The following is a 15,000-nucleotide window of genomic DNA, read 5'->3' on the forward strand; positions in this document are numbered from 1 at the left end:
GAGAAAGAAAGAAAGAAAAAGAGAAGGAAACAGGGAAGGAAGGAAACAGGGAAGGAAGGAAGGAAGGGAGGGAGGGAGGAAGGGAGGGAGGAAACTGACACACTGGGCCAGCTTGGGACACCATTATAGTATTTCTTTCATGAGGTTTTCGTGTACATGACTCGGTCTATACAATACGCAAGTCAAAGCATACAACGACGTTGTTAACGCAGTATATGAACTTATCTCCATTGAAATCATGATCAAAGCTCACATTCACTTTAGCAGAAGGATTAAGCCCTATTTTTATACTGTTCCTGTTCTCAGCTATACCTTTCAAGACCCAAAGCAATTTCTGGGTGAAATTTACTGCTGTGTGAAAACCCAAGGTCTGTAAATCCACAAATGTAAAATAATATCTTATTTAGAACATACAGGCGTATGGAATATTTCTGCACAGGGCCAAATTCCCTTGTTTGCTAACATAAACACCCCCAGCATCTTTTAAGGAAATTGTTATGTGATTCCCCCCCCCCCAAAAAAAAAAATATAGTTTAAAACTTCATTTAAAATAAAATAATTATTTTTTATTATTATTTATTTCAAACAAAGATGGTTGTTAAAGGCTTTACCCAAAGATTTCAAATTATATATTTTGCTAAGACCAGGACAAAATTCATGCACCTCCTCTCTTTGATGAACTGATGGATGGGCAAAGGGAGCTGTTGAATACTTTATTGTATTATTAAATGATGCGTTTGGCATTTCTAAATAATTTGTGTAATTCAATTTTACTGACACAAATTTTCATGAAAAGAAATTTGCATTTGCCTAATAAGATTCACAGAGACCAATTTTCAAATTTGCGCATGGAAGTGACCACTTCAGAAGCACATACATGCTTCCTTAATCAGAGAGCAAATCCAGCCCAGGGCAACTGGCTAGACCTGTCACAGGTACACAACACAGCACTAATAGTGAATACTCAGAAACTAACCACAGCCAACCAGGTAGCTCTTCAAAAAACCTTATCTCAGACGGATATTTATTGAATAGCTCAGTCTATGGCTTGTTAGTGGACAATCTGTGATCTGTATAAGAAATACATTTGTGTAGCCATGCTTTTCAAGAGCAGAATGTAAGTCTCAGAAAACATAGTATGACCCTGTCACTGTAGAGAGACAACATGGAGGGAACTTAGTAAATGGAGATGTTTGGTTTTTGCCTTTAGTTTACTTCTTCCTGACATTCAGAGAAATCCTGAAACACATATCTTCCTTAAAATAATAATAATAATAATAATAATAATAATAAAGTGTTCTCCTTTCTTGCTTTAGAGATCTAGGTCTTATAGAAAATACAGTAAGAATCAGTGAAAAATAAAGTCAGAAAATGGGAAGGGGTGAAAGTTTGGCAAATTGAAAAAATGGGGTATAGTAATTTTTTAACTCTGTTTACATTTTTCATTTGCTTGCATCTAATTGCAATGGCACATTTGAGCAAGGCAAGGTTTATTTCATTCTGCTCAATTGACGTCCAAAGTCTCAAAACATTACATATTTCTAAACATAGATTCCAAAACAAATCTTCAAGAAATGGCAGGAAAAAACAATTGTGAGCCTTCTGTTAATTCTAACGTGAAATCAGGCAGAAATACCTTCTGTATATATAAAGAGAGAGGGAAAAGGAGAAGTGCTGGAGGACAAACCCAACACAATCACTACAGATCACTTTGGACATCTCCGTTATCTCAGCTGATATTTGACACGAAGAGTGTTGCAGAATTAAAATTGCTTCTTTAGGAATTCTGCCTCATGTATTCTGCATACACACGTATGTTGTTAGTTACATTTCTAATTCACAAACCAGACCAGGTCAGTAGATATCTTAGAGTAAAATACAGAGAGTAAAATACAGAGAGGGGAAGGCTACTAAAATATTGAAAGAACCCAGTTTTGAAGCCCCCATGCTGCTATCCTGTGTTTCTTCACATTCCTGAGTTCCCCATTCCTTCGGGATTCTCCATCCCAGAGGGTCTTTATTAAGCCCTAGTATTTTTCTCTGAGGAACATTGAGAAATTTTCTCCATCTGCTGGTGGTTTTGGACACACTAAATGAAGGTTATTGAATTCCACCCTTGTCATATGCCATGGTCAGTGTTTTCTCTGTCTCCCTGAAGGTAAATGCTGTATATAATTTCTTTCTTCCTTTTTTTTTTTTCTCTTCACACATCTCATAGCTACCTCAAACTCTATATGAAATATTTGCCGCTTTTTATACTAATATTTTTTTAATTAATTTACCATCTTCATTCTATCTTTCTGAAGATTTACAGAGCACATCTTGAAAGCAACGGAAGTAGTATATTTAGATCCTTTTTATGTTGAAGCTCTAATACCTTTTCTTTCCAAAGCAGGTAATCACTAGTTGCACAAATTGTGCTATGCACCATTAGCCAGTTGTTTTCAATATAATGCTGTTGATTCCCACTCTGATATAACCCATCTTTCATCATATGTGTTCACCAGTAGACCTAGGACAATATATTGGTTGAATGAGGGCTTCTTCTCACAACAGGCTGCAGAACAGTCATTAAAGCCCAAAAGGTAAGGGTCTTAGAGTTGGTGTCAGCTTGTTACCTTTCACCTCTCTAGGAGGGAGCACCAAAAGCAAGAGGCTCTCACACTCTCTCCTAGTCTTGAAAAAGTGTGTTTCTGATGAGGTCTTTATCTTACCTTTTCCTAAGTGAGAAGCTGAATAAAGAGGCAATAATGCTCCTAATGTTCCTTTTCACAAGTGCCTTCAAGTTAATAGTCATTTGATTCATCCTCTCCCTTCTCCTGTGGCTCAACCTGTGGCTCATTTTCCTCATCCTGGTGAGATCAGTCAAGCTCAGGGGGAGATGATCTTACTCTAGGAGAAGGCAGTGGTTGGTTATCCTGTGGTCAGTGCAGATTGCTAACTGGGCTCTCCTCGTACGCCTTGTCCCTGATTTTCTTTTTGATCTTATCCCAGATAAAGTAAATGAAGCTTCCACTTTAGAATGCACACTGGGACCTATAGATGGAAAGCACTATCTAAGAAGAAGGTATAAAAAGTAAAAAAAATAAAATAAAAAAATGAAAGCACAAACATGGAAAGCACATAAAATGGTATTCTGTGTTTTCCCTTTGCAGTAAAGCTCCCTGGAAACAAGCCAGTCTTTAGCTACACAGAGTATTCTATGGTATTAAAAAGTATAAAGGTTGAAATACTTCATTTGCAATTATACAACACACTTTCCTTAGTATGGCAGTAACATGTCCTCATTAAATGAACCTCAAACAGCAAATGACAGTAGAAGATCTATAATTTTGGCCTCTTAAATACAACAGCAGAACAGACTATTTTATTCTAGAAAAAAAGAAAAATAAATATTTGGAGTAACTTTAGAAAGCTAATCTCTACTTTGTAGAAAATCATTTAAAAAAAATGTAAAAATTAATCCAAGTACATAAAATCTTTCTGCTGCATTTATCCTAAGGTCATGTTTTTAGACACAAGGAAATAAGAAATTGTGATGCTGCAGTAGCTTTGTGTCCTCATTTTATTAAAATTAAACATTATTTGGACCACTTGTGTTCCACTAAAGTGCTGTGTGTAAGAAAGTGTTCATGCTGATACAAACAAACAGTCCAGCACGGCTTTTCATGAAATTACAGTAGCTGATTTCATCAGTTGCTACACATGGCAGAGAGAGATAACTAATTAACAGAGAATTCCCTATGAAAACATAATTCTAAAACATTTTGGCTTCACCTTTCAGCAGATGGACTGCAAGAGATACTACAGGAAAATGAATCAAGCCAATTGAGTGTTGGGGCTCTTTTTTTTTTCCACACCGCAGATATTCTTGTCATCATGCTAATAAATCTGAATAAAACCCAGCACTAATATGTTCAAAATAGTAGTCTAATAAAGTTTGGCTGCAGTGTCCACAGTGAAGCCTGATTTTTCAGAAGCACTGAGCATCGAGCAGTTTCCATTAATTCCCTTCCAGGGAAGGAGCCACACGGCGTGCAAATGAAGGTGGGTGGAGCTGCCACCACTTAGGCGTCTGGAGAAGAAGCCGAGGGAGTGAGTTCATTTAGGCCAATTGATCATATATCCAAACATTCACAGCCAAAAACTTTAGTGAGGAAAATAATCCTTTGTTCCTGCACCACCATTCATTTTCTATATTAAAAACACAAAGACAAGACATTGCCCAGATATGACACTAGAAACCAAGAGGGGTGCACTCATCCCCTGGTGCATGGTATGGGACAGGCAGTGCAGGTGCTATTTGCTCTGCTTTCCTGTGGAAGCAGCCTGCCCTGCCAGGACATGAGGAGATGTATGTTCTCCCCACTCCACCAGGATGTTGGGGACTCCACCTCTTTGGACACCAAGAGGAAAGACTCAGGGGGAGAGGGGTGGAAGATACAACCGTGTCCCCCTGTTCCCTCTCCCCATAAATTGGGAAGCTAAACAGTCGTCTCTGATTTTCATTTGCATTCAGCAGAGCTCTTTTTTGGTGTTGAGAATAGCATGATAGGAAATCTTTGGAACTACAGGCATTTCACGCTCTGTGCTACCCACGGTTTTCTAGAGAAAGGGTAGAGAGTACAGGTGAGAGGCAACTGTATGTGTGGTACTTACCTCTGACAGCTCTCAGACATGTCTAATTTAATTGGGACACACAAGAGAATGGCACATGCTACTCCTGGATAGATGCATTCAAAGGGATGAATTTAAAAAAACAATCATTCTGCCTGCTGTGACCAGTCCCAAATATCTTCTACATCTTAGACTGTCTCACATCTTCCCAAGCTTGCTGCTGGTTAACACCTGCTACAGGAGGTTTCTTTCCCCAGACTTGGATACCGAAGATACAGACACAGAAAAAAACTGATGTGACTTATTGAAGGCCCCTCTCTTCTCCACTTCTGCAGACTCTTGGCACTCCCAGGTAGGCATGGGTTGCAGTTCTCTCACAAAGCACTCCCAGTGAAGATGTCCTGGGCAACACCTGGAGCACTCATGGGGGCTGAGGGTCCAGCAGAGATATGTCCTTTGGCAAGCAGTAGTGCGATCCTTTCAAACCATCTGCAGATGTGTAGGAGGAGGCCCTAGAGGCTCAAAAGTCTCTCTGAGCCCATCATGAATTTGCAAGATATTCTTACAGAACTTTATCTCTGCTTCACTATTTACGGAATTGAGATTAGTGATGTTTACCTTTAGGACTGTTGGTTAGAAGTGAAAACTGTTCTGTATTATTAAATAACAGAAAGAGACTCAGGATTGTAAATACAATGGTTTGAGTTATCTAGCAGATCTTTAGAGAGAAATATTTCACTGAATGAAAGCTGTAATTGTCACGACATGTATATTTTATCCTACTGTGACCCCACACAAAGATATTCTGTCATTAGGTGAGGTTTTTAAAGGCCTGTGGAATATTTTTCTTCTTTCCTTCCAGCACAAGAAGGAGAAAGGCAAATAAGTGAATGGTGTATATGCATTTGTAAAGTTTAATATATTTAGCCTTATAGTTTTTTCTCAATTTCAACCTGATTCTGAAGCACTGAGATTTTCACAAATATTGTTTTTTGACAGTTACAACATCAGTCATATTCCCTACAAATAGATAATCTTAACTATAGCTCAAGTTTAACATAATTTTTCACAGCTGGGATGAAGTATGCCTATGTGCGTGGTGGAGGAGATTATTATAAATGTGCTACATGGACACTAGAGAGAAAATTCAAGAGAAAACATTGCTGTGTATTTTTTCTGATTTGAAGATGTGGCATGTGCAACCTAAGTATTTTATGTCACGTATTATGGCCAGATTTCCCACTCTGTGTGGTTGCGCTGAACAGCTTTGAACAGCACAGAAGTACCACAACATACTGGCCTATCAAAAGGAATTAGGAAGATGTTTGCAGGATGATGCAAAATAGCTACTAGCTCCACTGTCTCTTCATCCCTCGTTCCCCCAGTTTGTCAGGCTTCTCTTATAGTCTTCCGTCCTCTTCTGTCCAAGCCCCAGTGTCCTTTTCATTTCCAACACCTTCATTTACCTATCTCTATTTTTTTCTATCCCCTTTGTTTATTCAGTCAGATGCAGCATATGTCTAATTAAAATAAATACTTACACCCGGGGATAAATGTCTTCCAGCATTTTGTTTTAGTGCAAGTTCCTTCTTCAGCAGATAATGCTGTACAGTAACTTTTTTGGAGATGCCCAGGAAGACTCATCCTGGTGGGCTACTCTGTTCCACGTTTGCAGTAGAAATGGGGAGATGGATCTTTGGTGTTTTCTGTGGACAGGTAATGCAATTGTATGAGCCCAGCTGTGGGCTTTGTTATTAGGAAAAGCATGGACAGAAGAGACTTGATGTGGCTCTTCATTTTCTTATTATACATATTCTTATTAGTTGCAACAGTTGCATTATCGAATGGATTTACTTTGAAATCTCAGATAAAAATACATTTGCGTGTAAGAGTAAGAGTATGAGTACAAGTAAGAGTAAGAATATGGAGGAAACATACAGTATTTTTTTAAACATGACAAATGTGGAGTGCTTATTTAACTTAAAAAAGTAGTTCAGCTTCATCTTTGCTATTACAAGAAATAGTGCATCATAGCACTGGAAAGAGAAAAAGGCTTCTGACACAGATTAAGCATTTATCAACTTGAATAGCCAGCTTTGTAAGGTGGATTAGTTAAAGTATGAGTGTTGGCTTGTTGCATGTCCTGTTCATAATACCTTTGTCCTTTTCCATTGGAGCTTTATGGGGATGAGGTAAAAGAGAAAACAGGTTGGGAGGTTATTTGTTTTTGGATAAAGGACAATTGATTGTTTCTTCGCCTGCTTGCTTACTTGCTTTGTCTTAGACATTAAAATTTGAGTGTATGATGATATTATGTTGTGTCCAGTGGTAATCTAGTCATACAAGTGTATTTACTACTCACTTTCCCTCTAGCACCTGTAGTTCAGTACTACCAGAATGCTCCATGTTTACAGTAGCCTTTGTATGTGAAATAGTACGAAGTGTTTAAGTGAGCTACTTGCTCAAGCCACCAGGGAAAGGCTTGTCTTTCCTCTTGGATCCCCCATCCTTTGTTCCCCAATTTGACTCTGAATTGAAGAATACTTCTGAAGGAGATTGCACTGTACCATCGTGTCTGTGCCACATACCCCCAGTATCACACCCCATACCAGGCTCTGCTTCCACGCAGAGCACCTCTGCAACCTGGGTTAGCCCTGAGGGGCAGAGTGAGAGGGAAAATAAACCTGCCAGCAGCTCTCACATTGAGTGCCAAATGGCCGTATTTGCGCTTACATAAGGCTCATCTTCCTGTATTGTTGGAGATGAAGACGACTGTAACTTTAGATGGTGAATTTTAGCAGTATAACACTTCCTCCTAAACATTTATATCGCTCCTATGAGCTTTACCTGCTTGGTAATCTGCACAGGAGTTTACTTGTTAACAGTTCCCTAGAACTGTGCTTACATAAATAACGGGAGATGATACAGCAGCCACATGATGTTATTTTAAAAGCTTAGAAATAAAAATGTCATGGAAGAGGAAGCACCTTTTACTGATTTTAGACTCTCTTCCCCAGCTGTAACTGAAATAGGGCTTTTTTTTTTTTTTTGAGTTTATTTTCACACAGTTTAACAGCCTTCACTCCACCACTCTAGAAGAAGCTTTCTGAAAGCTGAGGTCCTGGTCCAGCAAGGAAACATGCCTGGCCATATGTGCTGTAGAAGGTCAGTTTTTCACCTATGAGCCATTGCAGCCAGAAGTTCAGAAAATCCAAATCAATCTTTAGCATCCCAGATTCACCGGTATGGCACTGTCCGAAGGCACTTGCCCTGCAGACTGGAGCACCTACGGATTTATTTTAAGAAATACATTTCCTAGAAAATTAATTGGAGAGAGATGTAATGAGATGCTTCCAAGTACTGCTTCAAGGGAACAAAAAAACTCTGCCCCTCAACCCCCAAGGAAAAGAAATCTGGCCTTTCAGAAGCCTTGTATGTCCTTAACACATCCTGCAACCAGCATCATTCTTGAGGGCTCATCTTTCTCTTCGTTTATCCAAATCTTACTGGGTGTTGGGTGCAAGCATGGCATAGGTTTAGGACTTTGATACCAACTAGTCTGCTTTTGTTTGCATAAAGTTTGTAATTTATTCACAATTTTCTGCTTATCTGAAGATCCTGCTGGTATGCATATTCTGTCCTGTGGGAATAAGTCCTCTGCTCCTCAAGCAGCACATGTCCAGTCAGAGTATGTACATGAGTTTTTTGCCAAAAAGGGATGTATTTGAAAAAGAATAAAACATTGGAGGGGGGGGGGGGGGGGGGCGGGGGGGAAGGCGTGACTAGGAGGGGAACTATCAAGTGAAAATAAAAACAGGAAGGAGTACCAAGAGAGAGGATGCAAGAGCTAAACAAAATGTAGAAACAGGGAAAACAAGTCAAACTAAGCCTAAGGAATGTTTCGGGCACAGAAGGTGTCCCCAAAAGGGTTTTGTGTCAGGTGGATCTTTCACTACAGTAAATATTTGAACTCAGAGCTTCAGCCCTTTCATTCCCTCATCTTCATGCTCAGTAAATTCCCAGTTCATTCAGAATCAGGTCTGCTGCTCCCCATTCCCCACTTTCACAAGCCCCAGTGAAGCAGAGGCATGGAAGAGTTCAGTGGTTTGATGGAAGAGTGACATCCAACAGATGTCCAATGGAGATGTGTAATGCACATGGCATCATCTTCAGCCCCTCACAGAACAAGGCCATGGGAAGCCGGTCCCAGGGCCCACTCACAGGTGCATTTACTTATTTCATGGCGATTCTGCCCCAAGCTCTGTGCAAATGGCTTGGGAAGCCAAACACAAATGCTGCGTGAAGGAAGATGAATTTATTTTGACCTTTACTGAAAATGTGCTGTGAAACAAAGCACTTAAGCATTTAGAGTCTGTTACATCTTCACATTACACACGTCCATGTTGATGGGGAAAGTGCTAACCAACCGAAGTTACAGTCGAGAGCTGGAGTGTGTAAAACCCTTCAGGGGAATATATTACATCCCCAGTTCTGGCTGTACAGCTTCTGGGAGCAGCTTTTCTCAGCCTGTGCAGCCTAAGCTCTGGAAACCGGGACTGAAGTAGGTCCCTAGCTGGGGAGAGGGAGGAGGGCGGCTGTCCGGAGGCCTTCGGGTCTTTTCTACATCCTTGTACAGAAGGCAGCGGGAAGAAGGGCATCACCAGCTGGCGCGCTGCCTCTCCCATCGGTGTCTCGGGAAGACAAATAAAGCCGGGACGCCCTCCCTTGAGCCTTCCCCCGCAGCCCTCGGGGCTGTTTCCCTCCCTCCCTCCCTCCCTTCCTTCCTTCCTTCCTTCCTTCCTTCCTTCCTTCCCCCTCTGGGCTCGGGCTGCCCCCGGCCGGGATGCGGGCGCTGCGGGTGGAGACCTTCCCCACCGCCAAACGCCGGGCTTGATGAATGGGTGCTGGGCCAGCATCTTAAAATCCATGCTTTTGCTTCTCCTTAAACACTTTAAATTGACAGCGCCATAGATCAAACACTTTTACTGAACGGAGAAGCTTTGGCAATTTAATTTAGCCAAGTGCGCGCTCACCGCCCCCCAAAACCACCCCCAGCCCCCCCAAATCCCGCCGCTGCTCCAGCCCTGGGGGCGGCCCGGCCGCGGCGCTGGGGGCTCGGCCCCCGGCCCCCGACCCCCGGCGGCTCCTGCATCCCTCCCTCCCTCCCTCCCTCCCTCCCTTTCTCCCCTCCCTCGCCCCCTCCCCTCTCCCCTTCCTTCCCTTCCCTCCCCCGCCTCTCCTCCGGGTGGAGAAGTTGGCGCGCTGCCCACTCAGGCATTCAGCGTCAGCTCCTCAGGGATCAGCAAGCAAAGTCACAGTCTGCACAAACAGAGCTTTCAAATTCATAAAATTCATAGGATTTTTCACAAATGAATGAACACAATTTTCTACCAATTTCCTCATTATGCAAATATGCAAAATATCAAATTTAGGCCAATTAGGGTCCTCCACAGTCCCAAATTCACCCGTTTAAGCCATAATTGCAGAAACTATCAAATAATTACGGTCGCTAATTGGAAATATTTGTGACAGATACAACAAATTCTTGCACAAATTACATTTCATTCTAGGAACCACTGCGCGCCACTGAAATTTTATCGAAGTCTAATTTAACTTACATAATGAGTTGAATTGAGTACTTGTTATCAAATTTGAGCAATTCATAGCCCCGTAATGTGGAATGATCAAATAAATTAAAAGGGAATTTATTCAATATTTTGTTGCGATCCTTTTTTTCGAAACCATTGCTATTTTGTAGGGAATTTCCTTCTCCTGCTCCGGCTGCCCAAGGTGGGTGACATGTGTCATAAAAACCCCAGCAGCAGCCGGAGAAGCAGCAGCAGCCAAGTGTCCTGAGAGCTGACAGAAGATAAAGGGCAACATTTCCAGTTATAGCTTCTTCCCCCGCACCATCACTCTTCCTGCAGATAGTGGGAGAGGGATCGTAAAACGCACGCTCTTACTTTGAAAAATACCTTAGGCTTCTACACCATTGCATCTCTCCCTTTCCCCCCTTTTTCTTTCTTCCTCTCTTGCTATTTTTATTATTATTACTATTATTTTTAAGCTAACGCTTCCGGGTGAGAGAGGAGAGGAGACGAGCGCCCGGCGCCGTCGGGCCGTGCCGGGGGGCTCCGGCCGCCCCCCCGGTGCCCCCGCGGGGGTCGGGAGGTGTGTTGCGGGTGGGTTCGCCCCCTCGGGCGTGCAGAGAGCACGCGTGAGAGCCGTCCCCGCCGTCCGGGCCGTCCCCGGAGCGCAGCCCCCGTGCGCGGCGGCGTGTGCGCATCGCTTTGTGTGAGGCCGGGCGGTCAGGCAGCCGCTCCGGGGAGCCGGGGGGGCGCCGGGTGAAAGGACGGCGGGAGATGCAAACTAATGCTATGCATTTGCGCACAATAACTGGGTATAACGTATAATTATTAAATGCATACTTCGGACTTGAGCGCAACACATTATATACAACCTATATTTATATCCATACCCCTTGAGTTACCCTCTAAGAAGAAGGTCAGCTCCCTGGACATGAACATTTATTTTTCTTTCTCACGGCACACACACACATGCCCACATTTTTTAACTGCCTGTGGCCTCGTTGGCGGATTATAAATGTCTCCTTCTCGCTGTGATTTGTTTAATCCGTGGAAATGGTGCTGGTCCTATGTAAACAAGCCAAGTGCGGAATGAAGGCAGTCACCCATGCGTGGCCAGCCTGCCTATTTGTCAGAAAACCTTCATAAATACTGAGCCGGGGCTGGGCAAGGATGTGATGTCTCCATTTTTGCCAGGAAAGGGCACGGGGAAGACAAAGCGAGGCAGAGCGCCGTGTAACCTTCCCGGGAGAGCGAGCGCAGCGCTCACCCGCCGCCCGCCGGGGACGGGGGACCGGGGCGCGGGGGGCAGCCGCCGACACCCGCACCGCGCCCGAGACGCCCCGGCCCCGCCGTGCCCCGCAAAGCCACGCACGCCGCGCCCCCCCACACGGCGCCCGGAGCATTTGGCTCTCAGGTTTTCCACTTTTTTTTTTTTTTTTTAATGTTATCGTAGGGCGAGGGCAGGTAGAAAGGTGACACCCGCTCCTTGCGCTTCGCTCCGGCTCCTAACCTCAGTTTTACGCCTTTCCCCACAAGCCTTTGAAAAAAAACGGGCTTCTTCTTTTTTTTTCTTTTTTTTTTTTTTCTTTTTGGCGGGGGTGGGGGAGAGAGGGCTTATTTCTTTTTGTTAGCGCTTATTAATCGAAAATGTCGCTGTGATGGAGCAAAAGCTTAATTGTTTTCAAAGTCTGCCTTACTGCGTCGTTACGAGAACTTATTGTGTCCAGCGGGTTATTTATTTATTTATATTTTACTTCAGGAAAAGCGCCCGTGCGCCTCATCAGACACTTTATAACAAAAGCAGTAATTACCTCCTGTAATTATCATGCCCCTTATTTATAAAAAATGTGAGAAAATGTCGAGTATTAAAACGTGAAAGCAGCTATTAATCAAACCTTTACACCTTCTTTAACTCAGGCGTGATGGTGGGTGTTATCATAAATCTACTCTGATAGTAACACAAGAATAATGAGTTCAGTAATGATACCGATGATGATGATAATGATTTTAACCAACAAAGAATGGTGTAGATTTATTGCTAATAATGTGGTACAGGAACCTCTTCATTAAAATTACCTATATGTACTCCTCACTATTGAAAAGGAGATTACAAAGAGCAGTTTTCTGCATTACCGAGGCTCCGCGCCGCCGCGGGGGGTGCCCGAGGCCCTGACCCCGAGCCCGGCCGCGCCGCTGGGGGACGCGGGGGACAGCCGCCGGGACAGCCCTGTCGGGACAGCCCTGTCGGGACAGCCCTGTCGGGATAGAGCCGGGCCGGGCGGGGGGCTCTCGGCCGCCACCTCCCCCGGCCAGGCCTGGAGGCGGCGGAGCGAGCAGAGACCGGGACCCACCGCCTTTCGCCCGCTGACTGGGGATGGGGATGGGGGACAAAATCTGTTTTTTGGGGATGCTCGGCCAAATCCTGCCCCCGCGACCCAAATCGTGGCCAGGTCGGGGGCGCGCAGCCTGCCCCGAAACTCCGCTTCTGGGCAAAAAACAGCCCTCCTTCCTCCTCCCCACCAGCCCTCCTTCTGTCAAGTCGCGGCGCGTCCATGCCCACTTTCAAAGACTTCTGTAAGGCTCTCCCAAAACGCCTCTCCCACCTCCCTCACCCCGCCGACGGCCCTCGGAAGGGACACCGCGGCCGTGATTTTAGCGTCCTGCCTCCGCTCGGTTTCTATTTAAGGAATTTTCTAATTCAAAACCGATAATAAAATTGATTCAGGTGAGATGCGCTTAATAAAATAGTGACATAATTACAGTTTGTACATAATAATACATCTGTGGTATTGTAACCTCGGCTATGAGTTATGAAATCAGTGTATAGGCCAATTAGCTACATAGGGTTTTTTTAACTAAGACACTATAAACACTGATTTTAAATGTCCTAATTAGTAACTTGCTCATTAATTAACTTTCTGATTAATTGTGTAGCAATCTAATTTGTAGATGAGGCACTTAAACAGTGATACCTTGTAACTCTTTCGCCCGTCTTTAAAATCCGCAATTAGGGCACAGTTTTGCGGCCGCTCGGCCTGCGGCTGGGAGGGCGCTGCCCCGCCGGGTCGGGGGGTTCCGGGGGGGCACCGCTCCCAATTTGGTCCCCCCGGCCAATGCCGCAGCGCGGACACCGGCAGATCCCGCGCTCATCAGCGCACCGCAGCGCCTGGACGTCCCCAAAGGGGGCCTGGGGTCTGTGTCCCGCACCCCACACCCTCCGCCCCCCGTCCCCGGTCTCCCCTCGTCCCTCGCAGGCTGGTAGGGGTTTGCTTGGGGGGCGGCTTCCCCTCTTCCCCAGCCCCCATGCCCGCTGGCATCTGATCTGCCAGGGGTGATTTAATACGCCGGACCGCGGGGTAATGGCAGGAGTAGATTTAAATCACGGCCTGGCCGCTATTGTAATACCCCGTGGCGGTGCCATTAGCATCAGAAAGCCAGGCGCTGTCATGAATTGCTGTTTTCCACCAGAGCCATTGTGGCCCGGGTTTGTCTTCGGTCCCAACCTGCAAAAGCCTTTAGCCCTTATGGCAGATCATTCTCTAAGTGAATAGAGATGAAGGCAGGGATATTAAGTGACTCTATAAAACATCCCGGACACAATTGTGTGATTGATGGAGGACAAAGTGGGAACAGCAGGACACGGGATCCTGGGAGAAGCAGCCCTGTCAGTGCGAGAAACCCATCTCTGGAAACAGCTTCTCCTGGTGGAGTTTGCAGTCTATTTGTATGAGTAATCAGCTGATACCCCTCTCTGTCAGCCGTGTTTACTCACTGATTTTCTCAACAAGACAACCATTGACACTGGATGGATGGGGCTAATCTGGCGCAGAACTGGCGGCTTTGCAGAGGCTACAGGTCGAAAATAGAGCGCCGTGCCAGCTTCACCTCGCCTAATCTAGCGGCTAATATTTATTAGAGCCAATTTAGACCGCGCTCCCGCAAAGAGCAAGGAAAGGCCCGGGTGCAATTAATAACACAAGCAACAACAATCGCCGGGCACATCCCCAAATGCAGAAAGCAAAGAAAACCTGCGGGGGGGGGGGGGGGGGGGGGGGAACCTAGGCAGCCCGCCCCCAGAAAGGGGTCCGTGAGCTTCCAAAAAACAAACGGGGAAAGGAGAGAGCCGAGAGCCCCGCGAGCCCCCCCGCCCTCTCCCGCGGAGGGCTGCGCGCACCGCGGAGGCAGCGCGGAGCCGGGAGGCGGCCCGGGGCCGTGCCCGTGTCACTGTCCCTGTCCCTTGTCCGTGCCCGTGTCCCCGTCCCTGTCCCTGTCCGTGTCCCTGCCCGCCCGGCCCCGACCCCCTCTCTCCCGAGCCGGCGGCAGCTCCTTGCTAATTGCTCGGCTCCCTTCATGCACACATCTCCACTAATTTTCCATTTCTCATTCTGCGGGTAGCTGGGAGGCGGCTCGGGGAATACGGCACCTTCTCTTAGCTACCGCATGAATACAGTTTGTGGTGTCCATCAAGTCATCCCTGTAAAGGTGGTTTGGTAAATTAGCAGCTTCGCTGTATAATCAGGCATGCGGCACAGAGGCCAGTGAGCTCTCCCGTTTAACCAGGTGAGATTTCATCATCTAATGGGCTGGGAGGTGTGACAGAGATGCTAAGTTAGCAATTAAACTTCACAAATATCATTCGATTGCAATTTTAGGTCAGAGCCAGGTTATTACTGGAGAGGGGAAAAAAAAAAAAAAAGGAAAAAAAAATCCAGAAATGGGAACAACGGGGAAACATCTAATCTTTTTAAACAAATGAAGTAACATGGCTCCAATTTTTAATCGTGGGTTTCTTAAT

General features: G+C 45.1%; 1 protein-coding gene across 1 annotated transcript in view; it reads left to right on the forward strand.

The window, feature by feature from the left end:
• The first annotated feature begins 10,846 nt into the window (after positions 1 to 10,846).
• Positions 10,847 to 15,000, forward strand: part of TBCA (tubulin folding cofactor A) — a 69,834-nt gene continuing 65,680 nt past the window's right edge. The window contains exon 1 of the mRNA XM_080573458.1: positions 10,847 to 10,856. The gene's annotated coding sequence lies outside the window, so the exon portion shown is untranslated. The remainder of the gene's footprint in view (positions 10,857 to 15,000) is intronic.

This window comes from Anser brachyrhynchus, assembly GCF_964034855.1.
Source record: "Anser brachyrhynchus genome assembly, chromosome: Z".
Lineage (NCBI taxonomy): Eukaryota > Metazoa > Chordata > Aves > Anseriformes > Anatidae > Anser > Anser brachyrhynchus.